Here is a 17,977-nt window from a genome sequence, read left to right on the forward strand (position 1 = left end):
CTGGAGCACAGCAGCCCCGAGCACGTGGCCGTATTTAGACCAAGTCTGTCCAGAACCCCAGTGCCAGGCGTATTGGGATTTACCTGCGCGGCAGCTGGGTCCCTCCGCCGGGTCAGAGGAACCCCTGCGCACTATCCCACCCCAGACCTCCGCTTACCGTTTTCTCCTCAGTACCTTCCCTTTCTTTTGCCTGATTTCCCTTTGCTCAGTCAGTTCTAGCTGAGTCTCTAGAGGGTCAAATAAGTGTTTTACTCGTCGCAGGTACCGAACTTAGGTTCACACAAACACTAAAATCAGATTACCTTTTCTGTTTGCAAAGGGGAACCCCTTCCAGATGTGGGCTGTGGTGTCCCTAGCAGGTTTTGCAAGTCTTTGGAAAAAGATAACCTTGATGCTTCAGGTTTGAGCTCCCTCTGGAAGCAAAAAGAGAAACGACTCCAATCACCGTCTGTATTTTATTGCATTGAGAGATAGCAGGTGTTTAAGCTGCAGCTATTGTCTGCCTTCCTCCCTAAGCTCACATAACAAGGATGAAAGAGTCTAAGGAACTTAGTTTCCCCAAACGCTCCTGCATAGGAGGGCGGGGAAACTTCGGAATCAAGGATTTAAAGAAATGCAATTGAGTCCCAACTCGCAAAGTGTGTCAGTCTCCGTGTGGTTCCGTCCTTCCGCCGTCACTGTCTAATCTCATCTAGTGTCGTTCCTCTGCTTTCTGTAGATCTCTAGGAACTCAGGATTCCCTGCCGCTTGGCCGTCGAGCTCCCGATCCCTCCGCATCCCTAGCCGGGAAGGACTGCGCGCTGAGCTCCAAGGTCGTGGTCTGGTCCTCAGGGACAAGGTCCGGGGTCCAGACTCTTTCCTTGGCCAGCAACTCCTGCTTAGAAGCTCCCCGCCCCGAATGGAATCGTGACCTGGCGCTAGGTCCCCCGCTGGGAGTGCCCGAGGCTTTTCTGAAGGCCCCATGCCTTCAAGGCCGCCAGAGTCCTAAGGTGCCTGTGGCGGCCCCTCGTCCGCCTGAGCCCTGAGATCAGCGCGGCCCTCGGTGCTGCAGGGCCCCAGGGCGGCCAGGAAACACCTGCCCCAAGTCCAGGCCTGGCCCCACCGCAGTCCAGGACCCTAATTCTCGAGTGTCTCTTCACGACCCTGACCCCGCAAGGGCGCTCCCTTGCGAACGAATTTTTAACCCTTGTAGGCGCCCCGGCCACCCCTTTCCCCGGGACTAGCGAACTCCGACCCAGAGCGCGGCCCCGCCGGGAGCGGATCCCGGAAGCTAGGCCCATATCCGGCCGCGGAGCCTCGCGCGCGGGGTTGGCTGCCGGGCGCTCGACGCAAGTGCGGTGCCCCGCGCGGCAGAGGGGCCCGGGCCGCGGTATCTGCGTACTGAGACGTCGGCGGAGGGCTAGAGGCCGTGCTCTCGCCAGCGCAGAAGGCCACCGCTCCTCGAGAAGGCCGGAGGGACAAAGCAGCGGGCCTGCGCCGCGGGCATTCAAGAAGGAAGCCAGGCCCGACCGGGGGGTGGCGCACGCTTCCCGGACCCCAGGACCACGCCCCGGCTCCTCGCGGGCAGTTGGCGCCCCCTCGGGTCGGCGCAGCAGACGTCTTAGGAATGGTCCCCAGGGAGTGTGAGTGGGTCCCCGCCAATCTTTTAAGGTTCAGAGATCCCCCGTCGAACGAAGCCACTTTTACAACTTCCCCATTTCGCCTCTTTCCTTCCTCCCCGCTGGCTAACGCGCTGAACCTTGCCATCCTCCTGGGATGCCTAACGATTTGCCCTGCCTTGGACAGCCAGTCCTCTTCAGGTGGTGGGCTGCTGGTAGGGGTGGGAAGCAAGGCCTGGGGCACAGTTAGGGACCCTCACACCTGATTTTCTATTTTAAGGAGGAACTGGGTTTCAAGAAGCTGGAGAGTCAGTGGGAGTTTACTTTTGTGGCCCTTGGCACTTTTTAAAACACCCATCTGCAAGGCGGGAACAGCAGAGAAAGTGCTATGTAGTTCATAAAAAAGATATTGGGAGATTGTATCTTTAGAGTTTTTCTAGAGATTGTTTTGTAATCTCTCAATTTAGAGAGTTGATATGTCCCGCGCCATCAGCCGGCTGAATGGGATCTTCCTTCAGACAGGGACTGAGAAACGGAAATACTACCATCCTCTAGCCAATCTGTTGGGAGGACTGCTTGCAGGGGACTCGTGCTCCAGATGTTGCACTAGAGGCGCTGCAAGTGTGAGCAGGTAATGTGGAGAAGAGTGACATTGTTAACAGAAAGCATCTAATTAAAAATGACTTCATTTGATTGGAAGGATGAAAAAACCTTTTAAAATAAATCCAGATTCACTGGCCTAAGCTCAGCCAATTTATGAATATGGAGCCCGACTGGGGTCTGCTTTCTTTCAAAGATGTCATCTTAGAGGTAATAGCATAGGTGAAGTCATTTGGTTACACTGTGGAAACTTCTATAGTGCCTTCCTTGGGAATTTAATTCAGTGGTTCTTCATTTTATCAGGAACAGACTGACTCCATCATCTGTGCTCTCTCCATGTTTAGAGGCAGGACTGCTTGAAGCAATTAGGTTCACCAATTAGCATAGTTTTACTGACCTCCGCAGCAGCACCACCAGCGCTCCATTTCTTCAAAGTCAGGGAAGCGCTGAAGCACAGCATGCTTCCCAGGTGTCCAGGTTGGGGAGATAAGCCCAGGAGCAGGGTAGTGCAGCAGTGCAAAAAGCTTTCTAATAGTCCCCAAGTGTTTGTTTCAGCAACTTTTGTGAATTTTTTAACCCCCCTTTCTGATTCTGGATCTTGTAATACCTCCTTTTTAACCCCCCTTTCTGATTCTGGATCTTGTAATACCTCCTTACTTTGACATAGCCCTTAAAGCCTCTCTTGGCCGAATTGCTTTTAAGAAAGTTAATTTTCTATTTTCTCCCTTCTCTTCTGTCTTCCTGTGTACTAATGATGCTGTGGGAAATTTTAGGGTCCAGAGAGAGGAAATCGCTGACAGCCTCGTTGAAACCTTGTTAGGTGACAAGGTAAGGGTTGAGGCGTGTGGGTGTGTGTGTGTACCTGAAACCTATGAGGAGAGGCTGGAGTGGATACTGGGAGAAAGTCATTGCTTTTCCTAATTTTTAAGGTGTACCTACAAGGCTATCCTGCAGCTTTTTCACCATAAGCTCAATCAGCTGGTACATCTTTAATCAAAGAAAATGTTTGGAGCCCAAAGCAGTCTAGAAAAGAAGGATTTTGCTCTTGTCACTGTCAAGGATAGTAAAGGAATTAATTTACATGGCTGTTGTTCCTCTCTTGTTCTCCCCTAAAATAAACATTTCTGTGTAAGATTTCACTGGATTAAATTGCTGACAGTTCATCAGTAGCAGCAACAATGTAATTCTTCTAACCTTATTAAATCAATAAATACTAGATCCATGCATTGAATTAAAAATGCATCAGCATGGCCAGGAATTGTTATCATATGGCCACGGACCTCAGAATCGAACATGCCACTCAAAAATTGACTAGTTAGCATTTATTTAATCTTCTTTTTCTGTTTTGGATCTGTGACTGGGTATTCTGGGGTTTTAACATTTCAGGGACTCTTGTGTCAAGTTTTCTCTGGTTTATAATCTTGAAAATTCTTTTCTTTTACTAACTTCTCACATTTAACCATAAATATGATGCATGCATTTAGAGTAGTAATGCACTGTGACTTTGTAGTTCTTGCCGTTAGTTTTCATCAAGGAAATATACTTCTACTTAGAATGCATTATTCTGGTAAGACATAGTAAGGTGCATAACTTTCTACAGAAGCACAAATAAATTTAAATACATAGGCTTTTGTATAAGTATAAATAAATATACTCAGTTTGAATATACTGCTGTACATTTATTATAAGTTTATTTGTAAAAGAAAACCACATTTATCTTCCAACACTGTCAACTACATTATGAGCAAAAGAATTATTTATCATTTTAAAATAAGTCATTTGTTTATAATCTGACTTGCTTGCTGGAATTTACACAAGAGCTTGAATTAAAAATTTTAAGTCTTTAAACTTAACACAGCATTAGGAAGTAACATATATCTTAAATGGTTACATTTTATGTGTGAAGAAGTACCTCAAATACGGTTTACCAGGAATTAGTCAGTTAAGTTGTAGATTAGTGGGTAAATTTACACCTAGTTTCTGGTGAAAATAAGGACCGTGTATAACACTTTGTAGTTGGATGGACAAAGTAATATTTATTTTACCCAGATATTTGACCATACTGATTAATGATGCTAATTATTTAAAAACATTCATCTCCTATTGGTGTCAGCCAACATAGATGGTACTGAATTCTGAAGATACAGTCACTGGCCCTTGGGTTCACCACACTGTGGAAGAAAAATCTTTATTTGATGAAATAGGCAATCAACTGAAATCTATCCTCTTTAAATAAACTGATTCCTCAGTATTTTCCCAGTGTTGGTGTAAGTTGTTGCCTGTGATATCCCCCAGGGCTCTTTTCCTCTGCTCTCTGATTTGGTATATAAAAGCAGCTCTGAATGATGGATTACTGTGTCATTGCAGCCTGCAAAGGATTAATTTGTTTCATTGATTTCTCTTTAGGCAGATTGCCAGAATTTGCTGCTTCCCACCTTTCCTCAAGACTTCTAGAAGTAATAGACAGTAATAGCCTAAGACAAATCAGCTTCTTCTTGTAAAAATAAAATCAGGAAACTAAGAGTCCTAGGAAAGCTATGGCAAACTTTTTTACTGGCATACTGAAACAGCAATCAATAGGCTACTTCATTTGCTTTACAAATATTTGTAATTGAAAATTTCCTTGAATTAGCAACATACTACATATCATATTAATAGATCTTAAGGAAGCATTTGTAATGTTTGTTCCATAAAAGTTTTCCCTAATTTGTAAGGATTCCGTTTAACCCAGGAAAAAAAAAGGTGTTGTCTGTGTGATTGACAAATACTTCTTTTTCTGTGCCAGATTTCAGGATCAAATCACATATCAACATAACTTTAAGTCAATTTAACTGTAAACATTTATAGGACTCTTTTGCCCAAAGAATTTTAGAAACTTTGGACTGAGAATATCAGATCATAGAAATAGAACTGTTTAAAGAAAAAATAACTTTTTCTGATAAAAGAAGTAGTATATGCCCATAAGACAGAATTTACAAAAATTAGAAATGCCATTTTGTATGTTTTCTCTAAACCTTATTCCTCTAAGCATTTAATGTAACATGATTAAAATTATTAAAGTCATTTATATTGATTCTATAATGTTTTAACATATCTACTTTAATTATTGCTCTATTAGACAACTCAGATTTTTAATTTTCCATTAGTATAAACTACATTGTAATGAATAACATTTTAAATAAATCTTTAGCCATCCCTATGGTTATTTCCTTACAATATGTTATTAAAAGAGAAATTACTTAGATTGAGAATATAGACTGTTTTTTAAGGTTCTTGATATTGATTGCCCAATTGTTTTCCAGAAAGGATCTACCAATTTATACTGGTACTTAAAAAAAATTCCTCTGTAGAGGCATCATTCTAATTCATGTTACATGAGCAAAGAAAACCGAACAACACTCTTTTCCTTGTGTTCTGAAAGCAGTGGTAACGTTTTGCATATATTTAATCTGTCAGAAGTATTTTCCCAACTGCAGATGTGAAATAGGCTGGTTATACAAATCTATTTGTTTCTCTTCTGTAGTGCTGAAAATTATATTGATTTAATGATCTCAAGTTATACTTTTTATGCAATTAGTTGTGTAGTAAAAACTAATATTGTCATGTGCTAATGTCTTTTTTCCTGCATTGTGCTATGGTGGTAGTCTATGCAATATCAGCAAGTTTATGCTTTTCCTTTCCTTTGCTGAAAGGGAAAAGGAACATCTGTTTCCATTATATATCTACATCATAATGATAACAATTAAATAGCTATTATGGTAGTATACAGTAAATATATTTTGCTGAATGACCTGTACTTTCTTGGAAAATTTCAGATATTTTGAAGGCACTTAGTTTTTACACATAGGTTCTATGTAGATATTTAGATAGGCCTTTGCTTACTTTAGGTAAATTATTGCAGTTCTTATTTGTTTCAATAAAAACAACCAGCAATCTGATGATGAAACACTAGGCTACTAGATGTGACTCTTGAATGTATTTAAAGTACAAATTGTTAAGTATGTCTCTCAATAGTCTTAAATGGGTTTATCATGCTATTAGTAATAAAATTTATTTTGTGTTTTGTGCTATTTGTGTAGTACTTTTATATTTTACTAAGTTAGATTAGAAATAGTTATATATATATATTTTTAGCACATTACACTTTTTTTTTCTTATATTGGGGGACACAGTGATATTTACCTTTTAAACTCAGCAGGAGAATATTTGAAACCATACACAACTATTTTCATTGACCTTTAAAGTTCCAGAGAAGTGTTTTCATTTGTTTTACCTTTTGATTAAAGATGTTTTGGTGGTTACATAAAAAAAGATTAGAAAGTATTTCATACAAAATGGTATATGAAGAAAAATAAGCATCCATGTACACCAAACCCAGTTTGAGAAATAAAATATTAACAGTACAATTGAAGCCTTCCAGAATATATTTCTTTATGGCTTCTTGAAGAGATAATTATCCTAAATTTGGCAGTTATCATCCTTTTTGCTACTTAGTTACTTTTTTTTACATGTTCGAAAAATTTGACATAAATAACTTGTCTTTTTAAATAAATAATTTTTTAAATGTTGGAGCTGTGACTGTTGTTAGAAGTCTTTTAATCTAATCACCTATGACTGGGCATGTTTCTCTGTTTTAGTGTCCTCACCTGTGAAGTTGGGGGTAGGCCTCTATGGTCTCTGCTGTCTCTCTAGGTGTAATTAAAACATTTTTTTCAGTGCTTCTTGTGTTCCATATGAAACAAAATGAAACAACAAAAGACAGAGGCCAAGAAAGGCTAAGTCACTTGCCCAAGACTATATAATATGTCACAGAGCAGGGAATAAAACTCAGTTTTCCTGACTTCCATTCAGCTTGTCTTTTCCTCACTCCACATTGCCTGTCATTTTTTTCTGATTATTCTTAAGAAGGAGTGGGGAGAGAGAATAGAGAAACAGAGATTTTTTTTCTCAGACTATCTTTTCTGTAGGGAAAAACCACGGAAGCCCTATTAGCCTGGAAGCTGCTTACAGAGCCTGTGAAGCTGCTACAGAGCCTGTGAAGCTCTTCTGTATTTTCTGGACTTCCCTGGAAAGCCATTTAGATATAATGTAATAAATATAAGAAAGTAGTTTAGATATAATGAGGTTTTCAATAGGCTTCTTACTCTACAGTTAATTTTTTGATCTCTTTAAATATCAGGAAAATAGGATGGGCATAAACACAAGTGTCTTTTTACATGTATATGTCTCTGAAATTCAGTGTTTTAGCAAGCAGGTCTTTAATAAATTACTTTCCCTTTTTTATGTAGTTTGTGCTATGTTCAAATCATAAATGACCTTCTATTGGAAAATGGGCTTGTTTCTTGTTTCTATTTAGTAGCCGATATACCAGAGTACTAAAGTGAAAATAGCACAAATAATGTGGAAATACACTTTTAAAATCTCTTTGGAGAAAAACCCCATTCTAAAAATAGCAACTTAGAATTACATGCATGTACTTTCCCTTTCAGGTTTTTACTCTAACGAATTTAATTCATTCTTAGTTGAGATGACTAAGCTTGAGTCATAATATTCACACAGTGCCATGTCTGTCCTATGAAAAAATAGCAATGTAACTGGAGGTTGGAGTTATATATTTTATTGTAAAACCATCTTTTCCCAAATCTGTTGCTTCAAGATCAAAAAGTTGGTTTAATAAACTACTGCTTCCTTCTACAAATGCATACTTGGGAACTTATAATAGTAACCATTCTCTTTAGGGTGGATGAGGCTGCTAATAGTAGCTTTGTCTGTACTGTAAGTATTCTCAAGGTGGTTGTGTTTTTTTTTGTTTTTTTTGTTTTTTTGTTTTTTTTTTTTTTTTGAGACGGAGTCTGGCTCTGTCACCCAGGCTGGAGTACAGTGGCATGATCTCTACTCATTGTAAGCTCCACCTCCCAGGTTCACACCATTCTCCTGCCTCAGCCTCCCGGGTAGCTGGGACTACAGGCGCCAGCCACTACGCCCGGCTAATTTTTTGTATTGTTAGTAGAGATGGGGTTTCACTGTGTTAGCCAGACTGGTGTCAAACTCCTGACCTTGTGATCCGCCCACCTCAGCTTCCCGAAGTCCTGGGATTACAGGCATGAGCCACTGCACCCGGCCTGGTAGTTGTGTTTTAACAAGCAGACCAGGTAACACATTTATTTGTCTGTATTTTAGGTCAAATTATCTTACATGTTAGGCAACTTCTAACAGGAAAATTTCCGTGGTATATTAAGTTGGGGAGGAGAGATCTAATGTAATCGAGATACCAGTATTCAGTGCACCTTTTATTTAGGCATTGCTTTATTTGCTCACGCTTACTAAATATGCTTTCTTTCATTTCTGTCTGGGAAAGCTGCTTTAGGGTGTGTGTGTGAGAATATTTCAAAAGGCAACTCTTTGTCTAATAGAAAATTCTGGCAAATATCTGTAATATAAGGAATTTTTTCCACTGATTAAATTTCCCTGTGTCTCTCCAGCAGGTAGATGAAACTCAAGAGAAAAGGTGTGGATAAATGAAACTAGCCCATGATGAACCTGTTTTCTCCGTGACCACAATATTAACCAGGATGATGGCGGTAAGAATATTGAGACTTAACCACTAAACCAGCAATGCTAAAACCAGAGACCCTAGTGAAACACAAGAATATATAGTCATTGTGTAGTTCATATATGTTACCTCACTTTCTTATTTATTATAGCTCTCCATAGAAATGTGGTGTGGTGTTTACAGAAATAACACAGAATGTGGTAAATTTACTTTTTCGGCCATATATAATCCCAGGATTATAGGGGCTTAAATATATGCACCATTTCTACTCAGTTCTTAATGACTTCACTTTAGACCAAGTTGAGATTATTTCAAAACCAGCATTGGCTATGTATTTTCCATTGACACAGCCAGTACATAATTTGTAGCTGTGACTTACAATTCGTGGATACAAGGGGTAGAATTTTCTCTTACCAATGTTAGATTTGCGTGATGTAAAAATTTGTTCATGTCCTGTTTTGAATGCCCAGTTCTTTAAGATTTTTCTGTATTTGATTCTTAGGAGAATTATGTGACTATTGTGCTTATTATTCTCGAAGTATAGATATTCAACACATATTTATTGAGTTTTTATCATGCTTAAGGCATGTGGAGTAGATAAAGGCATACTCGCTGCCCCAATTACTATCCATAATAATTGGTATGGTCTTTTGCTAATATTTAACAGATTATATTTTCTTAATATAATGTATTCATGTGATTTTTATTAATATTACTATATTGGGACTTTAAGATAAAAAGAAAATATATTTAATTTTTCCTTGCTGTTCACTTTTTGAAAAAATGCTTGGAATTGAGGCCCGGTATGGTGGCTCATGCCTGTAATCCCAGCACTTTGGGAGGCTGAGGTGGATGGATTGCTTGAGCTCAGGAGTTTGCGACTAGCCTGGGCAACATGGTGAAACCCTGCCTCTACAAAAAGAATACAATAATTAGCCCAGCTTGGTGGCATGTGCCTGTGGACCCATCTCCTTGGGAGGCTGAGGTGGGAGGATCACTTGAGCTGGGGAGGTCAAGGCTTCAGTGAGCTGAGATTGCGCCACTGCACTCCAGCCTAGGAAGCCTGGGAGATAGGAATTGTAATTTGAGGACAGCCCAAATTATAGTATTATTTAGTATGTATCTTGAATAAATAGAATATGGTACTTACTAACTTTATCTTATTGTTTTCTTTTCTTTTCTTTTTTTTTTTTTGTAGGGATGGGTTTCATTATGTTGCCCAGGCTGGCCTTATACTCCTGGCCAGAAGCGATTCTCCCACCTTGGCCTCCCAAAGTGCTGGGATTACAGGTGTGAGCTATAACACCCAGCCATGTTTGCTAACTTTAAATCAGTACTTAAAAAAAGTCTTAGAGTTTTTCTTAATACTTCAAAATATTTTGTTTAAATTAAATGTGTCAATTTAGTTATCTCCTTGCAAATAACATTGTTTTCTGAAAAGTGACCTTTATGTTGTTTAACTGAGCAAAAAGCACATTCATATTTCGAAAACTCAACGAACAAAGTCTGTTTTAAAGTTAGGAACTACACTAAGAATAAAGGCAAAACATGTTTTCATAAATATATATGTGTATAAATATATTTATAAAATTTGTTTTGTTTTTTTTGAGATAGGGTTTCTGTTGCCTAGGCTGGAGTGCAGTGGTGTCAACACAGCTCACTGCAGCCTTGACCTCTTGGGCTCAAGTGATCCTTCCGCCTCAGTCGCATATAGAGCTGGGACCACAGGCATAAGCCATTATGCCCAGTTAATTTTTTAATTTTTTGTAGAGACGGGGTCTCACTTTGTTGCCTGGACTGGTCTTGAACTCCTGGGCTCAAGTGAACCTCCTGCTTTGGCCTCCCAAAGTGCTGGGATTACAGGCGTAAGCCACTGCGCCTGGCCTGTTTTCATAAATATTAAAAAAAAAATACCTATGTTTGGTCTTGACCATAGATTAGCTTTGATGCTGATGCTAATATTGTTGAACTTATTATAGCATTGAACATGTTTTTATAACTCACTAAAATTTTTAAAAAGATGCTAAGAATAGTTATCTCTCTTACAAGGAGAAGTGGGTTGTTGATATATTTTCCAACAAATTTGACCAGTGCAGATAGCTCTTTTTTTTTTTTTTTGGAGATGGAGTTTCACTCTTGTTGCCCAGGCTGGAGTGCAATTGCGCGATCTCGGCTCACTGCAACTTCTGCCTCCCAGGTTCAAGTGATTCTCCTGCCTCGGCCTCCCTAGTAGCTGGGATTATAGGCATGTGCCAGCACGCCCGGCTAGTTTTGTATTTTTAGTAGAGATGGAGTTTCTCCATGTTGGTCAGGCTGGTCTCGAACTCCCGACCTCAGGTGATCTGCCCGCCTCGGCATCCCAAAGTGCTGGGATTACAGGCATGAGCCACCGCGCCCGGCCATCAGATAGCTCTTTTAGATAAAGAAGTTAACAAAAATACCACCATTCTTTCCGTAATAATTGCAGTCTTTCTGGACTTAATTGTGCAATTTCTTCTACTTCTTTATATGTAGATATAGGAGCAAATTTCAGTTCACAGGTATTGAAATTCACATGGGAATATAATTTGTATCTTGTGTAGATTGTTTGCATGATATAACAAGGTCCTTTTGAATTTGGCGATTTGTTGGGTTTTGCATTATTTAAATATTTCTCAAAATAAGTATGTGAATTCAAAATATGTATTTTCTTCAATTAGCTGATTTTTGAGATGTATATTTTACAAGATTTATATTTAAAAGAGATAAACAAACACATTGCTAGTTCCTGGTAGAAGGTTCAGTGGATTATACCATCCTATTTGAGTTACATTCATATAACTCTAAATTGTAAAGGTAGTTTTTCTGGACTGGCGAAAGCTTACAGATTTGAGGGAATAAAGGAGTGGTATTGTAGATCTTTGAAAGCTGCATACCAACTAATGTCAACGACAGAGCCAAAAGTCACTGAGATCGTGTTTGTATTTTAGTTCCAAGATTAGGTTTTGAATGTGTTTTGAGTTTTGACAAATAGTTTTAAAATTCCGAAAGTCTTACATTTTATAGTCAGGAACTAGCCAAAGGCAATATTTAGTGTACAGTATATGTGAACAAGACTTTTGTTCTTACATGAGCTTGCTTAATTATTTTTCCTACCCAAGAGAAGTGTAAAAAAATCCTTAATTTATAAACATTCCTTTTAATAAAAATAGTAAAGCCCTATTATTATTATTAATATATGTTAAGCACATTTCATATATCATCGAATTTCTTCAGTTTTTATAAAATGTGAAACTACCATTTTATTGATGAAGAGTTTGAGGCTCAAACATGGTTAAGTAATTTTCTCAAGTCATATACAGGCATATTTTGTTTTATTGTGGTTCATTTTATTGTGCTTCACAGATACTACGTTTTTTACAAATTGAAGGTTTGTGGCAACCCTGTATATAGTATGTCTATTGGTGCCATTTTTTCAACAGTATGTGTCACTTAGTGACTCTGTGTCATAATTTGTAAATCTCACACTATTTCAAGCTTTTTCATTATTACAGTGTCTGTTAGGGTGATCTGTGATCTTTGATATTACTGATGTAATTGTTTTGAGGTGCCACAAATTGAGCCCATTGAAGACAGCAAAGCTAATTGATAAATGTGTGTATTCTGACTGCTCCACTAATCAGCCATTCCTCTTTCTCTCCTTGGGCCACCCTGTTCCCTGAGACACAACAAGATTGAAAGTGTTGTGCCAGTTAATAACGCTAAAATGGGCTTTAAGTGTTCAAGTGAAAGGAAGAGTCACACATCCTTTACTTTAAGTCAAAAGCTAAAAATGATTAAGCTTAGTGAGGAAGGCATGTCAAAAGCCAACACAGGCCAAAAGCTCTTGTCAAACATCCAAGTTGTGGAAGCAAAGGAAGTTTTTGAAGGAAATTAAAAGTGTTATTCCAAGGAAAAAACCAACAATAAAAAAGCAAAACAGTCTTATTGTAGAGAAAGTGTGAGTGGTCTGGGTAGAAGATCAAACCAGCCACAATATTAGGTGAAAGCCTAATCTAGAACAAAGCCCTAACTCTCTTCGATTCTGTGAAGGCTGAGGAAGTTACAGAGAAAATGATTGAAGCTAGCAGAAGTTGGTTCATGAGGCTTAAGGAAAGAAGTGGTCTCCAGAACATAAAAGTATAAGTATACAGCAAGTGTTGCTATAGAAGCTATAGCAAGTTATCCAGAAGATCTAGCTAAGATCATTGACAAAAGTGGTTACAACAAACAACGTGTTTTCAATGTAGATGAAATGGCCTTCTATTAGAAGAAGATGCTATCTAGGACTTTCATAGCTAGAGCAGAGAAGTCCAATGCCTGATTTCAAAGCCTCAAAGGATAGACTGACTCTTCTTGTTAGAGGCTAAACCAGCTGGTGACTTTAAGTTGAAGCCAATGCTCATTTGCCAATCCAAAAATCCTAGGGCCTGTAAGAATTATGCTAAATCTTCCATGCCTTTGCTTTTTAAACAGAACAACAAAGTCAGGATGACAGCACATGTGTTTATCACAGTTTATTGAATATTTTAAACCCACTGTTTTAGACTTGCTGCTTAGAAAAAAAGATTCCTTTCAAACTATTACAGCTCCTTGACAGTGTACCTGGTCACCCAAGAGCTCTGAGTGAGATGTACAAGGAGATTCATATTGTTTTCATGTCTGCTAATACAGCATCTGTTCTACAGCCCATAGATCAAGGAGTAATTTCAACTTTCAAGTTTCATTAATTAAGAAATGCATTTTGAGGCCGGGTGCGGTGGCTCACGCTTGTAATCCCAGCACTTTGGGAGGCCGAGGCAGGCGGATCATGAGGTCAGGAGATCGAGACCACAGTGAAACCCCATCTCTACTAAAAATACAAAAAAATTAGCCGGGCGTGGTGGCAGGTGCCTGTAGTCCCAGCTACTCAGAGAGGCTAAGGCAGGAGAATGGCGTGAACCCGGGAGGCGGAGCTTGCAGTGAGCCGAGATTGCGCCACTGCACTCCAGCCTGGGTGACAGAGCAAGACTCCATCTCAAAAAAAAAAAAAAAAAAAAAAAAAGAAATACATTTTGAGTCTAAGAGTGGTGGCTCATGCCTGTAATCCCAGCACTTTGGGAGACCGAGGCAGGTGGATCACCTGAGGTCGGAAGTTCAAGACCAGCCTGGCCTACATGGTGGCGCACACCTGTAATCCCAGTTACTAGGGAGTGGTGGTGCACACCTGTAATCCCAGTTACTAGGGAGGCTGAGGCAGGAGAATTGCTTGAACCCAGGGGGTGGAGGTTGCAGTGAGCCGAGATCGTGCCACTGCACTCCAGCCTGGGTGACAGAGCAAGATTCCATCTCAGAAAAAAAAAAAAAAAGAAATACATTTTATAAGGCTATAGCTGCCATATGTAGTGATTCCTCTCATGCATCTGGGCAAAGTCAATTGAAAGTCTTCTAGAAAAGATTCACCCTTCTAGCTGCCATTAACAACATTTGCGATTCATGGGAGGAGCTCAGAATATCAACATGGACAAGATATTGGAAGAAGTTGATTCCAACACTCATGGATGACTTTGAGGGGTTCAGGACTTTGGAGGAGGAAGTAACTGCAGATGTGGTAGAAATAGCGAGAACTATAATTAGACGTGGGGCCTGAAGATGTGACCGAATTGCTGCAATTACATGATTACACTTGAACGGATGAGTTGTTTCTTATGGATGAGGAAAAAAAAGTGGTTTCTTGAGATGGAATGTACCCTGGTAAAGATGCTGTGAACACTGTTGAAGTAATAACAGATTTAGAACATTATATAAACTTAGTTGATAAAGCAACAGCAGGATTTGAAGGGATTGACTCCAGTTTTGAAAGAAGCTCTACTGTGGGTAAAATGCTATCAAACAGCATTGCATGCCACAGAGAAATCTTTCATTAAAGGAAGAGTCAATCAATGGGGCAAACTTTATTGTCTTATTTTAAGAAATTACCGCAGCTACCCAAACTTCAGCAGTCACCACCTTGATCAGTCAGCAGTCATCAACTTCAAGGCACCAGCAAAAAGATTACATCTCACTGAAAGCTCAGATGATCGTTCACATTTTTTTAGCAATAAAGTATTTTTAAATTAAGGTGTGTACATAGTTTTTTAGACATAATGTAATTACATATTTAATAGACTGCATTATAGTGTAGACATAACTTTTATGTGCACTGGGAAACAAAATTTGTGTGACTTGCTTTGTGCAATGTTTGCTTTATTGCTGTGATCTGGAATTAAACTTGCAATATCTTCAAGATATGCCTGTAACTAGAGAGTGACAGAGCGAGGATTTGAATTGAAGTATCTGTTACTTCAGAGCCCATTCCTGGTCTATACCAATGTTATTGCTCATCAAGTAACTCATTATACTATGTTTTGGTTGTATTATGGGTCAGATCACATTTTCACAGCATGAAAATTCACGAAGCAGCTCTACCCATTACCAAGAAAAATTTATATAACTTCATTTTACTCTCTTATCCTAATATCTATAGAATGATTACATTCTCTAATGTTTGATTATGTGACGCTGTCTGTGTAAATGATACTATATAGGATGAAGGATGAATCATGTTTATTCTTAGAAGTTTTTGGCACTAGATTGGCTTAGCTATTAAATAGCACATTTGCTACCAGACTGAGAAATGAATAGCAAGATATTTTTTTGATTTGTTATCTTACAAATGTTTTTGTTTTTAGTGACTTTCAGCGAAAGAAATCATGGTTTCCCTTAGTAGTTGTGTTATTTTGCTATGGCGGCTATAACAAAATACCACAAACTGGGTGACTGACTCAACAGAAATCTATTGTCTCTGAATTCTGGAGGATAGAAGTCTGAGATCAAGGTGTTGGTTCTTTCTAAGAGGTATGAGGGAGAATCTGTTCCATGCTTCTTTGCTAGCTTCTGGTGATTTGCTGGCAATCTTTGACATTCCGTGGTTTACAGTCTATCACCCTGATCTCTGCCTTCACGTGGTGTTCTTCCTGTGTGCATGTCTGTCTCTGTGTCCAAATCTACCTCTTTGTAAGGATACCAGTCACATTGGATTAGGGCTCACCCTAATGATTTTGTCTTGATTATTTGCAAAGATCCTATCTCCAAATAAGGTCACATTCACAGGAGTTGGAGGTTAAGGCTACAACATATTTTGGGGGGAAACAATTCAACCCATAGCAGTAGGCAACTTTTCTGAAGATAGATTTGAAAACTCTTTAGTAATGGTTATATACGTAAGTTTGTTTACCAAAACATATGTGCATATGTCCATAAATGGGTCATGTATGAACATTTGCTTTGGAATAGGACTGACTTGCACTAGACTGTTCTTATATAAAAACTGTAGGAAGAACAAACAGGAGAACTCCTGAAGATGGTTTTCAATAAATTAAATGTGATTGGATGTGAAAATGTATGGAGCAGGTAATGCATGTATGAGATCAGTGTAACTGGTGGTATGATGAAGTTGAGATTTAGATGGGCATTCGGGGCCAGAGGGTGCTACAGAAGCAGAAAGAACATGGCATAAAGTCCTGATGCAGGAATAAATATTTTAGGGATAGTGAGCTGTGGTGGTGAAGAAGGCTTTAGGCTCAGTTATATTGTCATGGGATCCTGGGTGAGGCTCTTTAGGGTTAATGCAAGTTTTAGCTATCACAGCTTCAAGAAATTGTTGTAGAATTTATTTTTAATTTTATTATGTAGAACATTTGGAATATATCAATGACAAGGAGAAAAACATGACCTCTAATCCTACTACTCATTATTAATATTTTCACATGTTGATATTCCTGTGTCAAATTCCTGCCATTTTTTTATTGAGATTATATTACATAAACAGTTTTCTTAAATAAATTAGTGTCTGTAGTATTGTCTAAATACGTACCTGGATTTGAGACTTAGTGGGTAACAGACCTAATGGTCACTGGTGATGAGTTGGGTCACCATAACTCCATATACCATTAGGTCAAGCCAGCTTTGTCTTGTGTGATTTAGTCCATTGCCTTCAGTCTTGTTCTTCCTCACATCTTTCGTACTGCTGCCAAGATCTTTTTAATGATCACTTCACTTTCCTGTCTTCACTCCTTTAGTCAGAATACAGGTTCAGCTTTTTAGCATATAAGTCATCTCCGCTATATTTCTCCTGCCTTTGTCTTCTTATTTGCTGCTTTCCCAAAAAACTACTTGAAATTCTCAGAATATTGTGTGTCCTTTTGTACCTCCCTAACTTTTTACCTTTCTTCCACTAAGAATGCTTTTTCTCTACTTTTCTCTCTGTCCAGCAGCAACTCATTCTTTAAAGCCAGTTTTTCCTTCCTTTTAGTATCTGTAGTACTTTCTATAAAACTTATTATAGAACTGGTTACAGAGTATTATAGTAGCCAGTTTTAACCTTAATTTCTTACTAGACTGAGTTATTTGTTCGGCTAGGCATTGTAGAAATTGGAAACCAAAATGAAGAGGAACTTTAGGAGTTTGCAATCTAGTGGAAGACATCCAATTTTGGTGAGTTGGTGGGGGATGATAATGGAAAGCTGTTAAAGAGAATATACTTGCTGCATGACCCATTAAAACAGAATTGTGACTGGAAATGTTTATATGGTGTCTTAAAATGAATGAATTTTATTTGTTTGCAGGTGGCAGTGGGCCTGCATCACAGGTTGCAGCAGATATTCTCAATATTTCTATTAAAATTTCCTTATTTCCATATGCAAGAGGAGCCCCAGAGCTGCATCCTTATGGTAGCTACCATGCCGTGGTAGGTGATACTGTACTTTTCCACATCATCCTTCCTGTCCTAACAGAGGATCTGGGTTAGAATCTAGCTGTTTGTTTTTGTAAACAACTGTGGAGAACTGAAAGAAGAATGTTTCAATAATATCTAAATTGTGATTTCTTTGAGGTTATGTACTATGCCTTGTTATTTTTATACTTGTTCACAGAACCTCTAAATAGTGCCTTGCTCATCATAGGCACTTAGCATTGTGATTTTGTTTTACTTATATCTCGTTTTAATGGCTTCTTATTAATTTTTAAGTTGTTAAGCTAATTTCTTATTCTTTTAAATAATAAAGAAGCATGTAACATTAATTTTACTTACAAACAATGTCTTCCAGTAATATTTTATCAGCTTCTCAGCTTTATGAAGGAGATTCAACTAGAAACTGATAAAATTCCATATCAGGAGTCAGTAGAACTA

The 17,977-nt window shown here is 38.8% G+C and overlaps 1 long non-coding RNA gene across 4 annotated transcripts in view; it reads left to right on the plus strand.

Annotated features, from left to right (window-relative positions):
• The window catches only part of LOC116471004 (uncharacterized), a 172,658-nt gene that overhangs the window by 9,625 nt on the left and 145,056 nt on the right, over positions 1 to 17,977 (plus strand). The window contains exons 1-4 of one of the 4 annotated variants that reach the window (XR_009214089.1): positions 1,313 to 1,622; positions 2,066 to 2,229; positions 8,681 to 8,779; positions 17,415 to 17,536. This is a non-coding gene — a long non-coding RNA (uncharacterized LOC116471004). Of the gene's footprint in view, positions 1 to 1,312; positions 1,623 to 2,065; positions 2,230 to 8,680; positions 8,780 to 17,414; positions 17,537 to 17,977 lie in introns of those variants that run through there. The other 3 variants (XR_009214090.1, XR_009214091.1, XR_009214092.1) reach the window with 3 other exon arrangements.

This window comes from Hylobates moloch, unplaced genomic scaffold (genome assembly GCF_009828535.3).
Source record: "Hylobates moloch isolate HMO894 unplaced genomic scaffold, HMol_V3 SCAFFOLD_6, whole genome shotgun sequence".
Classification (NCBI taxonomy): Eukaryota; Metazoa; Chordata; class Mammalia; order Primates; family Hylobatidae; genus Hylobates; species Hylobates moloch.